At 43.4% G+C, this 22589-nt stretch overlaps 1 protein-coding gene across 3 annotated transcripts in view; it reads left to right on the top strand.

The window, feature by feature from the left end:
* The window catches only part of BMP2 (bone morphogenetic protein 2), a 211460-nt gene that overhangs the window by 111692 nt on the left and 77179 nt on the right, over positions 1-22589 (top strand). For all 3 annotated transcript variants that reach the window (XM_054290354.1, XM_054290355.1, XM_054290356.1), the window contains one exon: positions 1417-1522. The gene's annotated coding sequence lies outside the window, so the exon portion shown is untranslated. The remainder of the gene's footprint in view (positions 1-1416; positions 1523-22589) is intronic.

Genomic DNA, 22589 nt, shown 5'->3' with positions numbered 1-22589 from the left:
CAGAGCTGCTGCACCTCGGTGTGGGTGCTTGGGCATCGGTCTCCTTGTGAGGAGAGGAGGGGTTCTCCGAGGCTGTGAGGCGAGACGGGGGGCTCCTCCCTGAGGCTGTGCTGTGAGGGGAGGAAGGGGCTGGCCTGGACTGTGAGGAGGGAAGGGGGATCCTTCAGAGGCTGTGAGGAGTGGGATCCACCCTGAGGCCGTGAGGGGAGGACAGGGCACGGCCCGGGACCGTGAGGGGAGGATGGAGCTACCCGGGCTGTGAGGGGAGGACGGGGCTGCCTGAATTGTGTGGGGAAGAACGGGCACGGCCGGGCCTCTTCCCGTGAGGTGAAGAACGTACGGCCCGGGCTGTGAGGGGAAGAACGGGCACGGCCGGGCTTCTTCCCCTTTGGGGAAAAACGCACGGCCCGGGCTGAGAGGGAGGACGGGTCTGCCAGGGCTGTGAGGGAGAAGGGGTTTTCTGAAGCTGTGAAAAGAAGCGGGAGGCCTCTGAAGAGTGTGAGGAGAGACTGGGAGCTCCGCTCCGAAGCTCTGAGGAGAGGAGGGAGATCCTTCAGAGGCCCTGAGGGGAAGAACGGGGCACGGCCCGGGCTGTGAGGGGAGGATGGGGCACGGCCCGGGCTGTGAGGGAGAAGAGGTTTCCTGAAGCTGTGAAAAGAAGCGGGAGCCCTCTGAAGAGTGTGAGTAGAGACTGGGAGCTCCTCTCCGAAGCTCTGAGGAGAGGAGGGGGGATCCTTCAGAGGCCGTGAGGGGAGGATGGAACACGGCTCGGGCTGTGGGGGAAAGAACGGGCATGGCCGGGCCTCTTCCCGTGAGGGGAGGAGGGGGCTGCCAGAGCTGTGAGGGAGAAGGGGTTTCCTGAAGCTACGAGAAGAAGCGGGAGTCCTCTGAAGAGTGTGAGGAGAGACTGGGAGCTCCTCTCCGAAGCTCTGAGGGGAGGTGGGGGCTGCTCCCGCCGCTCTAGCAGCCCCACCCCAGAGCGCACCTGAGTGCCGCACTAAACTAACAATATCTAAAGGTTTTGTAATTAATCCCTGCATTGTTTTTGCAAATTATTGAACTCATCTCTTTCACAAAGGTAACGATCTTTTGATTGCTTTATTTCTGTTGATTTAAACAGGCATCAGTAGTCAGATACTATGAGTTCTTTTTCCTGAAACCTAATTTCTTCCACCCAGATGTCTTGTGGGAATCTCAGTGCCATCCAAACAGGAGCTCCTGTCTATAATTCAGGTTCCTGAAGGAAGGACAAGCTCAGCTGTTTGTTTGCACACATCAGGTCTGACTTTCTCCTTTGGGCTCCTACATTGTCCCGAGGGACCTGCCGCTCCTGCCCAAGGCCCTCTGTGCAGTGTGGAATGTAACCTGGTGTCCAGGGCAGGCTGCTAATTACAGCTTTAATTTTATTGTGCTTAGGAGGAGACAGATATCCAACCTTCCCTTACTTGTAAGTATGGATCTGAAGAAAGGCAGATAAGGTGTGCTGAGAGATGGGACAGCTCGATGGCAAATTGCCCATCAGGTGAGTAAAACCTGTGACTGATGAGCCCCATGAAAGGGTGACTGTTACTAGAACAATACATATGGGTAGATAAAGCTGTGTACCTACATATATATCACACACACATGTGTGTGCATTTGTTTCTATGTGGTATTAAGAGCATCAGTTCCAAAAGGGTTTAAAAAATAAGAAAATGTGTGTTTTATATTATTCCTGTGTATACATTTTCATACCTAATACATTCTTCATTTCCTCTGGGGCCTTCTTAAAGAAGTTTCTAATGTATAAGAAGTGCAACTTACAAGAAACCAATGGGAATCTAAATAATGTCTTGCAATGCCTGATTTTGGTGATAAGTTAAAACCCCTTGCACTTTGTGGCTGAGAAATGATCTATTATTTTACAATAAGAAAATAAAAGCAAGGGTCTGGGTCTGCTCTTAGCTGTAAATACTGCAAAAAATATTTGAATTTTGAAAATGGTAAGCTGTGGTTTTGTTAGTTGTAAATTGCTGCAGCTCCATAGCTTTGAAAGGGGGAGCAGCTGATTTATATCAGTTGAAAATATCTCTTGGAGTTCTTGATGTTTTATTCAGAATTCTTGGATCAGAGTACATTAGAAATCACTGTGGTGGATTTGCCATAAATATTCAGGTTCTGTGGTGCGTTATTCCTTGAACAATCTCATTAACTTGAGAGGCTGAAAAGTACTCAGGAGGACCAATTCCCCTGATCAGCCTTGGGCGGGGCAGTATCAGCACAGCCTGCTTCCCAGCGTGCTGCTGGACTGAGGCTGCAGCAGCAGCTCTGCTCCTCCGTCTGTGGGCTGTTGTTCACCAGCTGTGCTGGGTTACTGCAGCACCTCCTGGGATGGGCAGGAGCCTTTCTGCTGACTTCATCAGGCATTGGCTGTTCAGGGATCTTGAAGGAGATCAAATGGCAGCTACTAATGTAGCCTGGCCTTCCTCCAGCTTTAGCTATTGCCTGTGGTGCTTACACAACCTGTTTGGTACCTCGTTTTGTCTCATTTCATAAACCAGAGAATGACTCAGCCATGCCATGCCACTCAGTATTGTTTGTATATTGTCACTTATCTTTGCTTTCAAAGGAGCTAAATCCAGCAGCCATCCAGTTACCCTTTCCATATGAGTTTGTGTCTCCAAAGGCTGCCTGTTACCTTTACATGAATAACCAAAACAATTATGAAAGTTCAAATCCTTGTTCATACTCTCTTAAAATGCTCATTTTTCAAAACGCTCACATATCAAAATTCAGATGTTTGGTGCTGTTGGAAGAAAAACCTGCAAAGCCTGGAACAACGGTAAGGTTGATGGTAAGGTACTGATGATGTTTCAGAAATTGAACTGGTTGAAATGTTTCAAATTTTAAGATGCTGTTGATCTCTTCAAATATAAGTTCCGGGCAAAGGAAAAAAGTAATAAAGGAAATAATTACAAAAATATTTCCATTAAGTAGTTTACACATTTCTGCACTGGTAAGATTTGAAGAGGGGAGGCACAGTTGATCAGGAGCAACAAAGTGTCAAAGGCACATGAGTTTGTTACTGTAGATGCTGAGTGTGTTTCTGCACTGGTCACTGAAGAAGGCAGACATCCACCACCTGGAGTTTGGTAGCTCTCATCACACCAGGACTGTGTTCCCATTTTTCTCCATTTCCACCAGCACTTTGTCCTGCTTGCTGAGTTTTTTCCTTCAGGTTATTTGAGGGAAACAGGTGTTTCCCAGGAAGCCTCAGTGCTCACAGCTCTAATCGCTGTCTCTGGCAAATGGATCCTTTGTGCTGTCTGGAGGATTAATAGAGGGTTAGGTGCTTAAAAAAATAAACAGTGAGTTCAAACAGTGGGAAGGAGCAAAGCTGCGTGTGGCTGATGAGCGAGGTGATGTCATTTATTTAGCAGAGGTGATACAGTAGTCAGAGATGCCATGAGGGGAAGGCTCCTTTGAAGGAAACAGGGGAGTTGTGAGGCAAACCACAGAGGAGCTGTTAGTGGCCAATGGAGAAGGTTTTTGGGTTTGAAGCCTTGGAGCTCAGGTGCGGTGCAAGAGAATAGGGGCTCATTGTTAAGGCAGGGATCAGCACTCCCTTTTGTTCTGGGCCCTGCCCCCTCCTCCTCTGGCACTACAATAATAATGTCTTGTCACTCTTAAGACATGCTGGCACAGATCGTGTTCACTGATGGATGTTCACTCAATGGACGTACTAAAATGGTTTGTTTCTGTTGATGTATGTCTTTGTAGGCTCCTCTAATGGGAGTGTAAATAAATGAACCCTTCAGCAGGGATTTCTTTCACTGCAGTCCAGTTTAACCTCTGAGTGCCTCGCTGCCAGGAGTCACTCCAAATACCTTACTGCCTTACACTACTGCTGCCTTTTTCTGGAGTTTCGTGTATTCCATTTGCTGCCCATTTGCACAGGCAACTTGCTATATGTGGATGCAATTAATTTTTTATAATCAGTATTTAGTAAGACAAGATTGAGAAATTAGGATGAGCACTCAAGAAAGGCAAGGTAAGAAAGATAAGGGCCTAATATTCATTGAGATGGTTAAAAAGATTTCCCATTATTTCACCTAGGGGTGATTACAAGCTCTTGGGATTAATTTGTTAAAATTGTGTCCAAGACCTGGTTTGTGTGAAGTTGGGGATTGTAGAACTGGAACTTTGTTCCTGTGGTCAGTTCTTACAAATATATAAAAACTACAGTGGTACTTTTCCTTAAGGCAATGGAACTCAAAGACATCTTCAGAAAACACCCAGAATGAGTGTATAATAGTGATAAACCAAAAATAGCTTCACAAAGAAGGTAGTCCCTATTGTATTATTCTCTGGAGATTTTTTCACCATGAGTGTGTGGGAGCAGAGTTTTGAAAGGACGTCAGCATAGTTTTCACAGCTCTGTTCTAGAGTTTGAAGTGCTCATACTTGGCACAGTTTGCCTAGCCTGGAAGTGCCATAATCTGTTATCCTGCATTTAAAGAACCATTTAATGATCACTGTCCAAACCCCATTTTTTTCAAGTTGCCACTTAAAAAGGCTTCTCTAGAGAAACCTCTACACCAGCAGCAAGGAGATTCTGGTGAAGATGGAAATGGAAGGTCACCGGCCTAGTGCTGATAGGGAAATTTCAGTTGTTACTTGGAAAAATTACATAACTGGTTGCCGTTTTCCCTCCATTTCCATTATCAGTCAAATCAGTCATGGAATAGGATCTGCTTGCACAGAGAGAGAATGTCACATGGCTACAGAAATGCTCACCCAGTGCAGAGATCTGACATGATCCATGTAACCTCCTAACAGGTTGTGTGTTGGGACAACATTATTCCATTATTATCATACCATACATCTGAAACAAAGGCAATTAAAAGCAGCCTTCTCTCACTTCAGTCTCTGGCATGTAGGACATGCAAATGCCAGATTTTGCTAGGAGACCCAGCTATTGACAGAGATCAGCCCTTCCTGAAATGCTTCTGCTAATTCTTGTCTATTCTATCTGGAGTTTGCAATGTGCATGTACTCACTGAGGGAGAAAATCCTCTTTTTCAAATATGCAGTTTATTTTTCAGCCTCTATGTTTGCTGACTCTGCTAATGAAGTGCAATTTAAAAGCTGCATTCTAGAATGGGGAACATTGTCTCTCCACCCCTTCTCTTCTGTGTGTATTGTAGTGAAAATGTAAGGACTTTATTGGAAGGTTGGCCATGAGGACACTGGAACAGAGCATCCAGTATCTCCATATCATTCCTTCATTATTTATGGTTGCAGTGTAGTACATGCAGCACCAGATGTGAGTAAAAAGAAGGAGGGGTGCAAAAGAGAACTTCAAATGACTGTGATGAATAGTTGAAAGTGAACAGAGGGGCTTTTAAGGCTCCTTTAAAGAAAGCCTAATGCTCTGCTTCCCTAAGCAGCAGGCTACTGATGATGGAAAAGTCACAGACGTACCTGCAGAGATTTGGGAAGCTCTTGTTTCAGTAGGTCTTTATGGCAGCTAAAAAAACAGAATTCCTGTACTCCTGCCAACTAGGTTGGTGTGTCCAGCTCGCTTTTCTCCTTTCCATTTTGCTCTGGAAGGACAATGTGCAATGACTTGGGCAGTGCTGAACTCCAAACCATGTCGGTCCTTATTCAGCCGCCTCATCCCCAGGTCCTACTTGTGTTTGGTACTTTTCCATACTTGAGCAGTGCCATCTCTGAGGACTGCTGTTTCTTGCTTGCATTTCTGTTCTGATGGTGGCATAAAATGCCAGGCCCTGCAAATCCTGAATCTTCTTTGCCTTATTCAAACAAGTGGTGACATTTTCTTAGACACACATAACCTGCACTTCCCTAATGGCACCCTGGAAGTCCATTGTTAGTATAAATCAGGAGTGAAGAGCCTTATGTCCTCTTCCTGCATCACCCTGTTTTATAACGAGCTTTCTAAAATATTCTGAATTCAGGCTAAAAATTACTGGCTTTTCCAACCAACAAACTCCTTGATTAATTTTTTTGTTTCCTTTTTTGGTAACACGATTTGGAAAATACAGCAAAAGTGTCGCAGATGCAAAGGGTTTTTTAAAAGGAATTATTGGAGCTTTTAAGTGAGTCTGTTGTCTGGGCACAGCTAGAATTGTTTAGCGTGGAATCAAACAGCCTTTGTGCACTCAGGGCTATGTGGGATCACATCTGTGAGGGGGATGCAATGTGTGGCTGCCAGTGTTCAGCTGGCACTGAGCTTTGTGCTGTCTCCCCATGGGCTTTTCCCTTGTGCCACTTCCATGGTGGTGGGTGTGCTTCAGGATGGGCCCTGAGCATGGCCCAGGAGGTGAGGGGGAAGGGGGTCAGGGGCAGCCTGTGGGTGTTACGGAGAGCGGGCAGTGAGGGATGCAAACATGGTGGGTACAACCACCTCAAGCAGCAGCATTGCCTTGGTTTCTGCTGATTGCACTGATAGAAATGTGCCCTCAAGGAGCTTCAGCTCCTAAGTTGTCCCTGTTCTGTGAGGGTGAATTTATCACCAGAGCAGGCCACCCCTCTTTGTGCAGGCATGTAGGAAAGGGTAAAGCAAATAAGCACCGTGGTGCTGAAATCAGAGCGATGGCTGATGGAGCCCCGATGGGGAGCACAGCCAAACAGCCTGAATGGAATGTCAGTAAGCATGGAAGTTAAAAATACACTTCTCAGACCTTGAGGACACTCTGGGGACTAAGAAGCTATATTGATACTAGACTTCAAAAGTTCCAAATAAACAGCAGGATTTTCTCAATGCACAGAAGTGCATACTTGTGATGTCAGAGCAATGTTATTTCTGCACTGGAGATCTCAAGGCACATGCCTTAAAAGCCAGTCCAGATAAGTTGCAACTTATTTAATTTACATTTATAATTGCTCTTATTTTATTTTCCTGTGTCTTTGAAACTTAGATTTAGATTCATAGTGTGAATCCCAAATTTATGTCTTTCTGAAGAGAACATTACTCTCTTTAGGGTAGAGAGAACATCTTGTGTGAGAGCAGATGATCTTTCAGAGGATTAACATTCATTCTGTGCTAGATGACCTTGGACAATTGAAGTAGGAATGATTACATTGATTTGCTTTGGGAGGTTCTTATTCACAGATAACAGTGAGCCTCTAAAACCAGACCTTCCCTGAATGCTCCTCATTCTGAGTGTTCAGAACACCAACGTGTCCCTGGTCTCAGTACAGGTGGCTTCCCAGTTGTCAAACACTGGGCAGGCTTTGTCTTTTTACTGTAGAAAAAAAGAGAACTGCAGATGCCATTGCCTGGATGGAAATAACTGTAATTCTGTTTTCCCCCTCTGTGTTACACCCAGGAGTTGCTTCTGTGGATGTATTTTAACTCACTGAGATTTGTCTAGGACAACTTGGAAAGATTGTAGTGTGTGGAGAAAATATTTTATATTTGTGTCCTTTTGGTCTAATAGCAAAGTTCAGCTAGAACCAAAGGCATGGTAAATACCATAAAAGAAAATCAAGTGTACAGATTTTTTAATAGTAGACAGAACCTGTGGAATATTTTTCTGTGATATAAGATCCTTGAATTAATTTGTTGTAGGCTGATGTAATCAATGCAAACTCCCTTAGTTAATCTGATCTCTGTGTTCAGTAGGATGTGGGGGCTCTGGAGTGCTCAGTAGCGCTAACAGGAGCTATTTTTAGAGCTGGACTCGAGCTCTATTATTGAGAACCCCTTGGAGGGCTGGGCACTGCAGAGCAGGACACTTGAAAGCCAGGTGCTGGGGAAAGGGAAAGTGCTGCATGAGCAAGAAGTGAGATTATAAATTAGAGTTCAGCTCACCACGTTTGGAGTCACATAAATAGCTTAGGGTTTGTAAAAGAACACCCTCAAGGATCCAGAATTACAGCCAAAGAGGAGGGAAAACATAATGCTTTAGTAGCGTGTGATTTATGCACCAAATAAGTTTGAATTAGTCACCAATGTGCAGTGGGTTTGGAAAGATTAATAACCCCTACCCAGCATTATTGCATGATGATCAGCCATAAATCTCTGAGTGGAATGGGAAGTAGCCAATCTTTTTTCCCTGCACATGGGCAGTGCTCGTGCTGTTGTTCAAGGGCTGCCCACTTTGAGTTCTGTTTTTTCTCTTGGGATGAGCCTATGGATTGTTCATGGCAACCTGGGCATTTCCAGTTGGCTCAGAAGATACGTGCTGCAGGTGGACCTGGAAAGGGATGGGATACCTGTGTGGAACTGGGAACTCTCATTTGCCTGGGCTGAAGCAGAGTACAATCCACTCATTGGAATGGGCGCTTTTGCCCAGAGAGGGCATAGAAAAAGTGTGAAAATGCTGTAGGTTGCAAACTCAACATTGTTGCTGTTCATGACTATTTTGGTCCTGAATAACTTTTAAGATCTTTTTCCTCCTTGTTGTGGTTGTTTGAAGTGGAAAACTTTCCATTAAGGCTAAAATCCTGTTCTAGTTGATGCTTTGCCCATTTGTGTTTGCGCCAAAACCAGCACGACTTTTGATTTCTTCTGAGCATCTGTCAGCTGGTGACCCACCACACCTTCTCTTGTGTGGCCTGTATAAACCAGTGCCGACCGACGCTTCAAAGAGTGACTTCCCTCCCTGTAAGACTCTACCTCACACTTATTTCCAATAAACTGCCTTCCTCTCAATTTTCCACAAGCAACATGTAATTGAGCAGTAACCTCAGTGTATGAAAATCTGTGTGGCAGATGAAAAAACATCATTAGACCGGAGGCAGCTGGAGTGCAGTCATAGAGTGTAAAGAGCTTAGCTCCTGTAGAATCTCTTTCATGGATATTTAGAGTTTAGGACCAAAAAAAACCTGTTTGATGGAGGTGAAATTCTTATCAACCCAGGAAAGAGGGAGAGCTGTTTGAGGAAACAAATGTTGAAGAGGGCTGCTAGATCAGCCAAGTGTGAACCCTCTGCAATTCCATCTGAGCAGCCAAATTTGCTTAGGTTGTTGAGGGTGATGTGTCCCAGAAAATGCAGAGTCCATGAGACACAGGGAATCCTCCACATGGCAGAACAGGCTGCTGGTGTGTCATAAAAGGATATCTTTTGTTTCATGCAGCCTTTATGATTTTAAATGAGTGTTTGGCATTGTTTTGTTACCTGAATTTACTGAGCTGATATTTAAAGCAGCTTTTTGCTGCAAACTTGCTGGACAAGATGTAATTGTTCTGTATAAAACATCCTGGTGGGCTGAAGCACAAGACTGTGAGAGACACTCAACACTTGTTCTACAAGTCCATCCTGAGAAATGTCCCAGCCTTCCCTTCCCTGAGAGTACACCAAGGAGGTGGCTGTGGTTGCTGGGAAGCCAGGAGTGGGGATCAGAATTGATACCTGCTCTTTTCAGCTTAGCTGAGCAGGCCTAGAGAGCTGAAGTAGTTCCTAAACCAAGAGTCACGTGTGTGCTACCTCAGCTGTTGCCCAGAGGACCTTGGAACAAGCTGGAATATCCACATGAAAAATCAAGTAAGAATCCTCTTAGTTTAGTCTTACCTTTTCCAAGCTGACGTGGAAGTACTTGCAAAGGTCTTCAGTGAGTCTTTTCCTGGCAATACTTTTGGGAATAATGATTGTGGAATCAGAACCATAAAAGGCATTAAAATACTCTTCCTAAGCACACTTCCCCTGTGCACATCTGTGGAATGTGATTTTGAAATGCTTCAAATTCACACTCACACAGAATCTGTTACTGTTCCCTGTGACCTTGATCAGGAGCATTTCTCTTAATGCCTGTTATGCTTCCAGATAAGCAGAGCACCTCCCATTGACCCAGGCAGGTCATTATCCTCTTTCTCTTTATCAGGAATCCTTCAGCCAATTAATCACACACTGCTCTGCAATCTTGAGGCTCAATTATGCCTGGACAAGTGTTGCTCAGCTGTTCCTGCTGCTACAGATGTGCCATATCCTGAGATTAGCTCCGACTCCCAGAAGTCACTGATGCCGTATCAGGCGCTAAGAAAAGCAGGGCTGTCTGGGAGGGAGGTGACACCATCTTGGAAGCATTTTATCACTGAGTAAGTGGAGATGTCTAAAAAATCCTGCTTGCCACCACCACATCACAGCAAGTCCTTCTCACTGGCTGTTGCCCCTCAGCCTGAGACAATTTACCAGTATTTTCTAGATGGAGATGTCAGCAGAGTAATAAACTGCTAGTAGTGCACTGATGACAGACAGTAGCTAGTTCTCCTTTGGGATAGTAGATAGCTTAACTTGGAATCCCCGTGAGAAACCTATTTTCTCCTCTTTTGTGAAAACCTGTTTTATGCACATCAAGTAGCTTCTAGTTTTATTTTATTTCCCTATTGTTATAATTTGCTTGGGGTATTCCATCATGGATGTGTGTGAGTGAAATATTTTGGTGCTATTTTTGATTAGTTTAAAAATTCTGTCTTAGATTATTTGTTTTAGTTATTGGTTGTTTGTTTTTTTCAGTAACTGTGGCTTGACACACTTAATTGTTTTTAGAGGGCCTAGGTTGGAATGCATTATGTAGCCCCCAGAAGTACTATGGGACACCCACTGAAACTATCAGTGAGATGTGCCTAATCTTGGCAGTGTAGTTCTGTATTTGTGAGGTTGTTCTTCATAACCATTTTCAGCTACACAGAAGCTCAGGCAAACATTTAGTAAAGATGCTTGCAATTCTATAAAATTGTGTCATTCTCCTAAAAAAAAAAAAAGGCCTTCTGATTTCTATAAGCAGACCTTGTTAAAAAAAAAATCAGCGTTTTTAATATTTAATTGTGGTTCCTCCTGTTTTTATTTTTCAAAAGCTCATTTTTGAACAAGATAAGCAGATGTTGAATATGTAGTTGTTTACTATGGAAAATCATAAACTGCAGAATAATTACCCTTTATCACTTTCAGGCTTCAAGTAAATTCACTTAGAAACCCCTGTGGAATGAAGGCATTTGCATTTCCCCTGTGGATGGTGCCACAGAGAGTCAGTGAGCAGATAGGATCTGCTTCTGCACCCTGCCCCTGCCTGGGGGCTCTTTGCACGCTGGTGTGAATGCAGGACACGAAGGCAGCTTAAATAGGATTTGGGACTGTGGAAGAACAGCTGGGTTTAGCTGGGGCTGAGGCAGCTGTGAGCACAGGGCTGAGCTGGAAAACTTCTGCCTTAAAACACGCAGATATTCTGCCCCTGGTTTGCTGCAGACAGAGCCATTGCTGTGACCTCCACACTGGTGTCTCCATTTGCACACAGACCAAGCCTATGTGTGGGTCAGATATTGCAGCAATATTGCAGCAGATGCTGCAGTCTTTCTTTGTAACAAGGTGACCAGCCAAAGGAAGAGAGACTTGGACCTGCATTTATCCAAGGCTGGCACAGCTAAAGTCCATTCTTAATGGCCTTTGTGTGACAGATTCTCACGTACAGGTTCTCACTGACTGGTCGGTTCAGCTTGTGAGTGAGTCCAACTGTGTCAAGACACTGAGAAAGGATTTTTACTTCCAAGAGTGCCTTGGGATCTAAGTGTGGGGCTACAGGAGTCTGATGTGATAGATCTGTTGCTGAAAAAGCTATTAGCATCTTCTTACCAACAAGACACAGAAAATGGAGACTGTAAACTTGCATGTGTAAAAAGGATAGTTCACTTGAAACTTGTTGCATTTTATTTTAATTCTCAAAATTATGAGGTAATGCTTGGGCATGGCTGATTCTTCAATAGCAAACACTGCACATCTATATATTTTTTATGACATAGTTATTTGAATTATAACACTTCTATTATTTTGGCTGTCCATACACAGGAGAATATAAACTGCCTCTGTTTCTGCAACTCAGAGCTCTCCAACCATCCCCCTCCCACATTTTAAGATTAATTAAAGGGAACCTTAAACTCAAACACAGCTCAAAAAAAATCCAAATAGAGGTGGTCTCGTCTTTAAGATGAAAAAGAGGATTAGAGCTGGAGGAAACTGAAGTTATTTTGGTGTTTTATAAATAATCTTCCAATTTCCTATCACTTGCCTCTTCATCTCTTGTGGGGTTACTGCTGGATTCTGCTACTCTTTTTTTCCAGACTTTCTGCTGTCTGTGGTGATCAGCCACAGGAGCGGAAAAGAAGCTGGAAAGATGAAAGGAGCTACAGGCTCCTAAAGAAGGCATAGGAAATTTCTAGGGAAGCAGGTAGGAGCAGGGTGTGCAGTTCAGCTGGGGGAAAGCTGATTTGCCATTTAGTCCCCATAGGAACCAGGCAGAGCGAAGAACCAGAGCAGGTAGGACATCTGGCTTCTGATGAGGAAAGTAAAGGACACAATTTTTCTATCAAATCGTGAAATTTTCAACCTCTTTGGCTAGGAATTAAAATATTTAGCGTGTTATCTGAAAGGGGGTTATGTAGTGTTGTTTCTCCAGTGCTCAATCTCCAGTGCTGCATCTGTTGCTTTACTTGGAGTCTTGGCAAAATGAAGAAATGCTGAATAAAGTTTATTTCCTCTGTGGCCAGATTTTATCAATGTAAAAGCATGTCCTTTTATTTTATTACCATATGTTCTTAAAGGATCCCTTCCTGCTTGGAAATAGTTACATGTTTTTCTTGTTTTCAATGTATTTCACTAGTTTTAAAATGCAACTTTAAAATACAGCTTTACTTACAGTCTTGGCTGTAAAAACACCAACACCACCTACCTTTCACAGGTGGGGATGTGGAGGTGCAGAAGTATCAAGAAAACCCCAGGACCACCCTGTAGATCAGGATGCAGACCCCAGGTTCTCTTTATAATCCAAGAAGCATCACCTCTTTTGGGGACACTTGAAATTTCATTGAATTGGCCAAGGAAAATATTTCAGTGTTCAGACTCTCCTTATCTAACAGGTGTGACTGGATGTGATTTAGCACAGGGTCTTTACTGAGTTAGGAAAAGAAAGACAAACCATGTGGTATCTGGTAAGTAAACTGCAATAAAATGAAAATATTTCATTCAAACATAAAAACAAAACTGAGAGCCTGACCCTAGAATGAGTTATGTGGCAAAACACTACTGTGAGGTGAGATGGGGCCCTAAACTCAGAGTCCCTGCTGAAGTGTCTGTCAGTTTAGGTAAAATTGAATCCTGTAAGTGGTTCTGTAAATACCTGCACTGTTTTCTTCTGTGAAAGCTTCTCATTCCTAAGTCCTGCTTCTCCTTCCCTTTTTTTCCCTGGAAAAATGATGGGCTCTGGGCTGGTGATTGTACTTTGCCTTTCCCAAGTCCCATGTTTCTGGATAGATGTAATGTGGATTTCATGAGATTTTTGATTAAGGCCCTGTGAGCAGATGCCAGCATGTGTGTAAGCACTGCTGTATGCTTTTCTCCTCCTCTCATTTATTACCTTGCTGCATCTGAATACAGAGGAAATTAGAGATTCAGATTTGTATTTCTCAAAGAAAAAAAAAAAAAGGAAAAATAGTGAAAGAAAAAAGCAAAATAAAGGGGAAAGGATCCCACCAAAATGTCTTTGTGATTCACTGTGGGGTCGTGACCCCGTCCCGCTGAGACTTCTGTTCCAAAGTAGTAACTTGGTAGCTGGAGTTTTTTAAAGTGGTTGTTGATTGGCTTAGCTGTAAGAAAATCACATTTCCCTGAAACTCTTAGGGATACTTTAAATGGGTGGATTATCCAGCTGCCTGATTAGAAGTTTGGGTTATATAAACACGGAGTGTTTAGATTTAGGCTTTTCAGTTGAAGTCCAGGCAGCTGTTTGCACTTAACTCCATCAAGAAGCCCAGTTAATCAAAGAGCAGGAAGGATTTTTTACCTTCTTAAACCTGTGTCATTATTTCTGCTGTCCAGACCCTTTGGAGTTGGGCTTGTTGCAATGTAGAACAAGGTGTTTTGGATGTTCTGCTGAGGAAACAGGAAAGAATAGATGGGCTTTGGGTTAGTGAGATGTGGTGCCTTGTGGATTTTTCCCTTTTGCTCTGACATAATCATTTTTCCATTAGTTGAAGTCAAACTTGACTTTTTGCATCTTGGAGAGCTGCTCAGAAGAGAAGGTGGAGGCAGATCCACCTCAAGGCTCTGGCTCTGTCCTACACGTGTAGCAAGTCCAGCCATGAGGATCTGTGGAACCTGTTTACACTGGATTTATTTTAGGGCATTCTTGACAGTGTGAATAGGTAGCAGCATAAGCAACTAGCTTAACACTTCAGGATCCAAGCAATGAAAGAGTCTTTGTGTAGCAAAGAAACAGAGCCTTTCTTCTCCAGGAAAAGAAAAAAAAAAGGAAATAAGGAAAGAAAATTCTAAAAAGTTTGTTTTGTTTTTCTGTGTTCTTTTATCCACTACCATTTTGGAAATTTAAAATTTCAGGAGAAGAAAATCCCTCAAAACTCTTTGTAAAGCAGCTTCTCTCAGTGGTTCTCTCTTTACATTCCTCTTCTGATTGTTGAATTAGAAGTTTATTAATTGTTGATTTCTATTTCTGACATTTTTTTTTATTTTCTAAATCTAGAGGTAGCCAGATGAAATAGGGAGCACTTTAATGTGCATCTATGGCTTGCATACTTGTGATTAGCTGAAATTAATTTCTGATTACTTGATGTAAGATTTGCTGCCTTTTCTGTATGCTCACAGTTGCATTGTGTGCTTCCAAAATCTAAATATATAATACAAATTCTAAAGTACTAAACCAAGTTTGGCAGTGAGAAGCAAAGCATATTAAAATATTTTATTTTTTTTTAACCATCTTCTCCAAATCTTTGCAATTGCCAGCTATTATATGGTTCTGTCCATTGACAGTATCACCAGGGAGCTCTGGTATTGCTGTTAACACACAAATGATGCTCTCGAAGCCATCAAAGGCCCAGCTGTGATCTTTTATTTTTTTCACCCAGAGAACTGTGGTTTCATAGGGCAGGCACTTCCCTGTCGGTTTATTGGATAATAAATCCAGGAGCCATAATTCCAGCCTGAATTACTAATCAGTGTCATATTGTAATTATAGAAAATATATTCGAGAATGTTGTTGCTAAATAGCAATTTGCTTTTAATCTATGGAACAAACTTTAATTTAGATTTTATAATGTACATGTCTTTCCCTGTAATTACATCTAATGTCTATGATGTTAACAAAAAAAAGTATGTCAAATAATCCTGAAGAAACTCTAATTTCTGTCACTGTGTGGTGCCTGGGGACACATCTATTCCTGTAAGAACTGGAATAAAACCCCCACAAACAATAAGCATATGGGAATGCAATAGGCAGCAAAGGAGTCTGGTGAAAAATTGGTTTGTCTGTGCTGACATTTCATTGTGTCATTTGATAATGAGCTATTGATCAATATTTGCAGACAATTTAAACTGATCAGATGGTCCTGTCAGGAAGACCAGACAGTTGAATGATCTTTATGTTTTCTTTCACTAGGGGCAAGACTGTTTAGAAGGGCCTGGAGCAGGAAAAGAGGGAATGGATTCAAAAGAACAGATTTAAATTGGATATTAGGGAAAAAAATCTTCCCTGTGACGGTGGGGAGGCACTGGAACCAGAGGAGCTGTGGCTGCCCCATCCCTGGAAGTGCTCAAGGCCAGGCTGTTGTGCCTTGGAGCAGCCTGGTCTGGTGGGAGGTGTCCCTGCCCATGGCAGGGGTCTTGGAACAAGATGATTTTTCATGTCCCCTTCCAACCCAAACCATTTTGTGACTCTTATGAGACTGCCTGGTCTCTTGGAAATGCTTCCACCTTCTGCCTACCAGGCCACTTTGTCACTATTGCTCCACATACAAAACATGTCTGAAGCAGCATTAATTTAGCAGCAGGCTGGGATGCACTTTCCAGTTTGTTATAGACTTCAGCCTCCCAGAAATGAGAACTCAGAATTGTCCTTGCATGGCTCCTTTTTGTTGGGAATATCTCTCTCTGTTATTTACCAGCCAGGTGACTCTGATTTCCCAGTGCAGGAGATGCCTGGTCACTTGGGTCTCCTGGGTCATTATTTGCTTTCAGGCTGTGCTCCCCAGGCTTTAGCTGGAAGTGGATGGGCTGAGGAATGATCTCAGTGACATTCTCTCCTTTCTCTCCAACTTGTGGGACAGTTGCTTAGCAGCCACCCAGTGGGGAATGGTAACAAGCCAGTCCTCCCTCTCTGCAGTCAGGCTGTGGCCAGTAAGTACTGTCATGCTTGCCAAGATAAGGGTAATAAAGTCTCATGCTTGAGGGCATTAGACAATCATTGCAGAAGTCAAGCTGGAGTCCCTCCCCAGGTGTGCTGCAGCAGTACACACTGCCTCAGTCAGCAATGCTTGTGAGTGTCCTATAGAGCACCTTCCCTGTGCAAGGAGGGGCCCCTCACACAGTCTGTTCTCCATTTCTGCACCCTGCCTCTTCCATATAGCTGTCCTAGTGCTTACTTGTGCACAAAAGTGAAGTTGGAAAAGCTGGGCGTTAGTCAGAACCTCACCTTGATGCCAGCTGTGCTGTGCCTGTGTGCTGGTATCTATTTGCCATGGACATGTTGGGTTTTCCTCCTTCCCTCGGACACATGGCTACACTGAAGTGATTTCTGCAAAATTCCTGCTGTTGTGATGCAGCTGCAAGGGAGGAAGTGTGAGTTTAAACCAGCTGTGGGTGTTTTCACCTCTGTTCTAAGCTCTGCTTTACATCCAGGCTTGGTGGAAAAGAAACGTGTGCCAGAGAGAAAGTCTAGCCGTTTAAATCACCAGCTGGTGTTAATGGGCATCATTCCACTGACTTCAGTGCAGTGACACTGGCTTCTGCCAGCTCAGGAGTCTCTGTGATGGGCAGAGAAACTGGAGAAAAGTGACTGTGAGTCATTGTTCATTGGATTTAGCTTAGGAACTAGTGGAGTATTTTCTTGAGCAACTGAGTCCAGAAAAGTACTCGAGTGCCCACAGCCTCTGGTTGGGAGCACAGGCTCCCTGAGAGTGCCCTGGGAGCTGGGCAGAGGAAGTGCCCAGCCTGACCTTCTGCAAAATGCCTCCTTCCATGGGCATTGGGAGGCAGGAGCCCGTGGGGAATGAGGTGTTTTAGTGGCCTTTTGGTAAAAGAAATGGATGTGAAACGGTGCTTCCCTTTTAGACATGGCACTCTGAGGTCTGGTGAGCGCTGTGTTGGCACAGTGAATCAGATTCATCACAGAATTACTGAGCAGCAGTGATGGAATAAAGGAGAAATAAAGGAGTAAAGGAGAATCTCTAATTATGATTCATTAGGAAAGTATAGAGCAGTCAATGACCCATGGAACTCTCCTGTCTGTGTGTGTGGTGCAGCAGTGTAGTTCAGTGTCCTGAGCTCTAATATGGAATACCTACAGATTAGATTGGATTGGGTTTTCCCAGTTCTCTTCCTGTAGTAAGAGAACAGCTTTGTGAACTCTGAATTTTCCTCTTCAGAAGGGAGAGGTGCTGCCATGCCCCATCTACAGACTGCAGTGGGAATTGGAATCAGTTGCTAGAGAATCAGTTAGAGGTTCCCAACCCTGAACAGCTGATCCTTCTCTCCTAAACATTGTTGTATTTTATTAGCTGATTCACCTGCCGCATTCATTGATTTTGCTTCATTTTTGGGATAAGTACCTGTATCAATGGTAAAATTGTTTAGACCAATTAGACTAAAATGATTAGGATTATGCAAAGATTATGCTTCTTCTTTTTTTACACTACAAGTATTGAATCCTTATATAGTCCAATACAGAAAACCAGGCAGGGAATATATTATTGTGAAAGTTTGGCCAGACAAATGTGGTCCAGCATTTTCTTACAGGCATTACCTGTTTCTGTTAAATACCACTCTGGTGTGTCAAACCCAAGAAGTAAAGGACTGGGGTACTGCAAGATGCTCAGCTCCTGAAATCTCCCAGAGTTAAGGTGACCAGGTATTTTCATTATCCAGCTGCTCAACCTGCCTAGTCCTTCCAGGCTCCTCTCTTTAGCTGTAGAAAAAAGAAACATGGCTCTGTTTTAAAGTAGTTATTTTTCAGTAAGTTCACCCACACCAGTAAACCCAAGAAAGCTGATTCAGTGTCAAGTGTCCTCCCCATTTTGCCAAGGTACACAGCACCATGTATTTACTCTGGGGGAGCCTGCTAATAGCAAATAATTCCATGCCCTCATTTTAGCCATGGTAAGGCTCAGGAGATAACCTGCTGTTAGCTGAGGAGCCATGGAGGGGAGGTAGCCCAGGGTGCTCAGGGTATAAAGATGTGTGTGTTAGTGCAGGGAGCAGCCAGCTCCTTGCACTGCTCGCTTGCCTTGTGTTTTCAGCACCTCAGCTTGGCCCTGACTGCCTCCAATTCTGACAGCCAATTCCTGACCTTTCACTCTCTTATGATCACTGCTGGTTTGTGCAAGAAACGTGGTCTCCTTTCTTGTCCAAAAAGTTTAAGCAAATACTGTTGTTAGTATGATTGCCTCTGCAGTATTGGCTTCTAGGAACCAAGAAAAATCTCACATCACCACTGTGTACAGTTACATCATCTCAACATCAGAGCTGCCAACTCTCACTCTTTGCTGGAGAGTCATTATTTCTGCTTTAAAGAGATGGAGTGACCTCATGAGCTTCTGAAGAAAGCCCACAGCTGCCTGCCTGCCATACCGACAGGATAAAGTGGTCAGATGGGACTTGGGTTGATTAATGCTTCAATACAGAAGCACCTGTGCTCATGGCAAGAGATCAGGTCCTCTCCACTGGAGCAGATCCTAAATCTGAGCTACTCTTCTGTGTCCTTTTAAAGTGGTAGGCTGAGAATGGAAAAGAATAACTGTTGTTCACAGCTAATCTGAAATGTGTTGGGATTTAAAAAAAAAGAAATCTGGCATCAGTTCAAGCTTCATTTTCAACTGAAACAAATCTAAATGTAATTGAAAACAAGAACGTGCATAGCAATTACCAACCTGATTCTTATTTAAGCTGCAGACTCTTTGCACCTCTCCAGCAATGTGAAAGGTCTTGGAGCATGGTTCAGTTATTTTTACACTTCCATAATGGGCCTGTTTATTGACATGGAGCTCAGAAATATTTATAGGAGTGCAGGATTTGCCTTTCAGAGCAGTGGAAAGTCAGCACCGTGTGACTGCTGGGTGCTGTGCTTTGACTTATTTAGGGTATCCAGTTGGACTGTTGAGGGGAAAATTAGGGTCTGGACAAGGGTTGGTCAGAGGTTCAGTAATGAAATGTGGAGTGTCTCATCAACAGGTCATTTGTGTGAGTCAAGTAGGCTTTGGTTATTGGCTGGAAGCAAAGTGGCCTTTCAAGCCCAGGTATAAGCAAATGGTCTATGGGCTGTGTCTTCAGCCAGATGATCTCATCCCAACGGGTGGCATTTGACAGCCTCACCCTTGTTTGATGCTGTAGCTCTCTCTGAGCAACCTAAAGGTGCTAGAAGATAATGAGATACCCTCCTATCCTTATGGGAGGACAGCTGCAGGTCAAAGTTCTCAGCATCCCGAGTGGGACAGTGCATGGAAAAGCTTCCTTTGCTGTCGCCTGCTGAATGCCCATTCCAAGGACAAACAGGCACCACAAGGCTCCTGGGTGACGGAATGCTTCTGCTGAAAGCTTTAAATTGGCTTAACCTTTACTAAAGGAATGGTAGAAAATGGAGAGGCAAAATGAGAAAGTGAAGGAGTGGTCAGGGAGAAACACAGTCATCATGAAGCCAGCAGGGAAAGAAGGGATTGATTATGTAGCTGCAAGAGGGCCCTGCCAACGTGCAGTGCCAGGGGAAGAACCTGAGCTGGTGACAGCCCTTTCTTGGGGCCTGTGTGTGAGGAAGGTGCTTTATGCACAGGGAGTTTCCTTCTCCTGCTGTGCCAGCCCTGCTCTGCAGCCCACTGTGGTTCTGCCATGGCCCAGGTTCCCTCAGTCAGCTGCCTCCCACTGCCTGGGACACAAACAGTTCCTCAGTGTTCTGATGACAACAGAATAAACCAGGCCTGCATCTGCTATACATTTCTTTGTTAGTTGTCATGGACTTTCTTAACACAGGACTCCAGGACTTAATGGAGAATTTAACTTTCCAGTTCTAAATGAATGTAGAGAAAACCTGGAAACCGCCAGATGTTTTAAAACTTACTCAGAATGAAATATAAAGACAAAAAAGTCAATGTCTTATAAAAGTGCTAAGCACTATTTGAGGAATGTTGGAGAGGAAAAAAGATGGAGATGTTCAGATTATTGCCAGCAAAAGTATTTTATGCCGTTATGCAACATCTAACACAGCAGAGCCTTGCTTAAGTGTTTTTTCACATTTTCGCTTCACTTTTCTACTGCAGCACCAATATTTGAATTCATGAAGCACAGAGGAGGTTAAAAGCAAGAACAAGTTCATACCTTCTGGCCAAAACAAGAATGTTTTCAGGCTCTCCCTTCCCCAAAGGAGCCAAACCACTAGCAAATCACAGCTTCAAAAACGTTTGACTAATGCAACAGTTTTATGAATCAATATTAAAAATAGACCTCAAGAATTGGACTTAAAAAAAATTAATCCTGCTGCCCCAAATTTCCTGTCACTCTTGGATGTTGTATTAAATTTTGATATGAAATGTATTTTCCTGAATTGGAATTTGTCCTTAAATTACTTATGAACAATGAACTCTTTCAAGAAAAATAACTGCTTCCTTATCACAAGAATTAATGCTGTGGTTTTACTAAGTGAGTTTCCATAGCTTATCGAATCCTTTCGTTCTTCTTAGTTGGAGGGGAACTGTAAAATGTCTATCAGTTAATTCTCTTCAATTTCATGATTTTAAATCAGGTCATATTCCACATTTTGCTTTGTTCAAAGTGGCTACAGGCCACTATTCATTCTTGTTCTCCCTTGTAATATCTTTAACCCAGAGAAACTCAATCTCTTTTTTTCACTCATTTTCCAGCTGCTTTGACTATGGAACCATATTAGCATCAGGCCATGTGTAGCTCTGTTCTTTTGCAGCCAGTTTGGCTCTGCAGGATCCCAGCGTGGTTGTGTTTGCCACTGAAGCACTGCCACCTGTGGGTGAATCCCATCCTTGATTCCCCACGGCAGGGGGAGCGGAAGATTCTGAGACAGTGATAAAAATATCTGTTCTGCACCATTTCAAAGCTCAGTCATCCTTATTTGGTAGTGTCACATTAATTTTGTGTGCAAAAGGGACATTTCAACCCTTTGGACCTCAGGCTGATGCTGCATTAGTGCTAATAAGATTAGTTCAAGCTGTAGTAATAAAGGAGTAGTGTAGCAGACTGTCTAGATGGAAGGTGCCACCAGTGGCCTTGAAGGTCAGAGCTCGAGGGCCTTTTCACAGGGACACAGCACATGACACATGTTCCTGGTGGGGCCTTGCAGCAGACAGAGCTTGGATCTGGGCCCTTGTCTTAAGAGCTCCAGGTAATTTCTGCAGTGCTGGTAAGAATAGAAATTGTTCCTGAGCGCTTGATCCAAACCCAATGGCATTCAACAGAATTTGCAATCTTTTCTTTGGTGAGCTCCGGAAGTTCTCCCAAGCCCTGACTCCCGAATAACATGAAATTTCCTGAGTTCAAACCAGCCCCAGAGCTTAATCAAATAAACCATTTGGTCCCACGAGGAGTCTGGGTTTGTGATGTAAGATGCAGACCTGCCCTGCTTGGCACTGGTGGTGCTGAAGACATATCCCAGAGCATGGTCCATGTTCACTGCTGGATGAAGTGTGAGTGGATTTTGAAGGCTCTTCCTATCAGGATTCAGAGAGGAGGATGTGCAAGGGATGAGCGTGAAACAGGCAGAGCTTTGATAGATGGGAGACGTCAGTGTATAGAGCTCAAGGAACAGCACTGGTCATGCTGAGCCTTGCTTTTAAAGGCACACAGTTTCATTTGTGAGGCCATGGTTTCTTGGTGATGGGCAGAGTGGTTGATTAGAGGAATATGAAAATCTGATCATGGGGAGTCACCTAATTTTGAATATGTCTGTATTTAAATTCTGTGAAATCCTTGGGAGTGTCAACGACTACAAGAAAATCACCATGTGAAATTTAGGTGAACTGCTCAATTTCTAGTTCAGGTAATAATTTAAGCACAATTTTATTGCCTTCAGGAACTGCAAGGATATATCCAAAAATAGTTGTGTCTTCTACTGGAGCTAACAGCTATGAATTGTAGCAACTCTGTCATTATGTATTGTTCATTATTTCTGGGACCCTGAGAAATACAGGTATGTCATCAGAGTGAATATGTATAGTTCCATACAATAATATGTTCTTTGTACTTTCATCAATGGAAAAAAAAAAATCTTGGTTTTCCTTAATACTGTTGAAGTATGTGCCTGAATAAGATGTCATTTGTAAAGCTGAAAGCAGATATCTACAGCAAGTATTTAAAAAGAAAAATTGGATTTCCTAATTTGTATAAAAGGGAAACCCATTAAAAGGGTAGAAAGGATAATGCTCAGATTATTTCCAAACAATGCACAACTTGCATAATCCCATTATGAACAGTATACATTTCACAGCCCATCTGGCAGACAATAAACTTTGTGTCTCTGTGGGCTTGAACCGCTGGGTATTGTACTCCCAAAAGCAAAGCTCTGCACATATGGCATTGGGTGGAAAAGCAGTCACAGCGTCTCACCCCAGCATCCATTATGTTTGTTAG

Source organism: Melozone crissalis, unplaced genomic scaffold (assembly GCF_028551555.1).
Source record: "Melozone crissalis strain CALT ecotype California unplaced genomic scaffold, PUWL_Pcris_2 ptg000081l_1, whole genome shotgun sequence".
Classification (NCBI taxonomy): Eukaryota; Metazoa; Chordata; class Aves; order Passeriformes; family Passerellidae; genus Melozone; species Melozone crissalis.
Note: the sequence above shows the minus strand (reverse complement) of the source record. Positions and strands in the feature narration are given on the sequence as shown.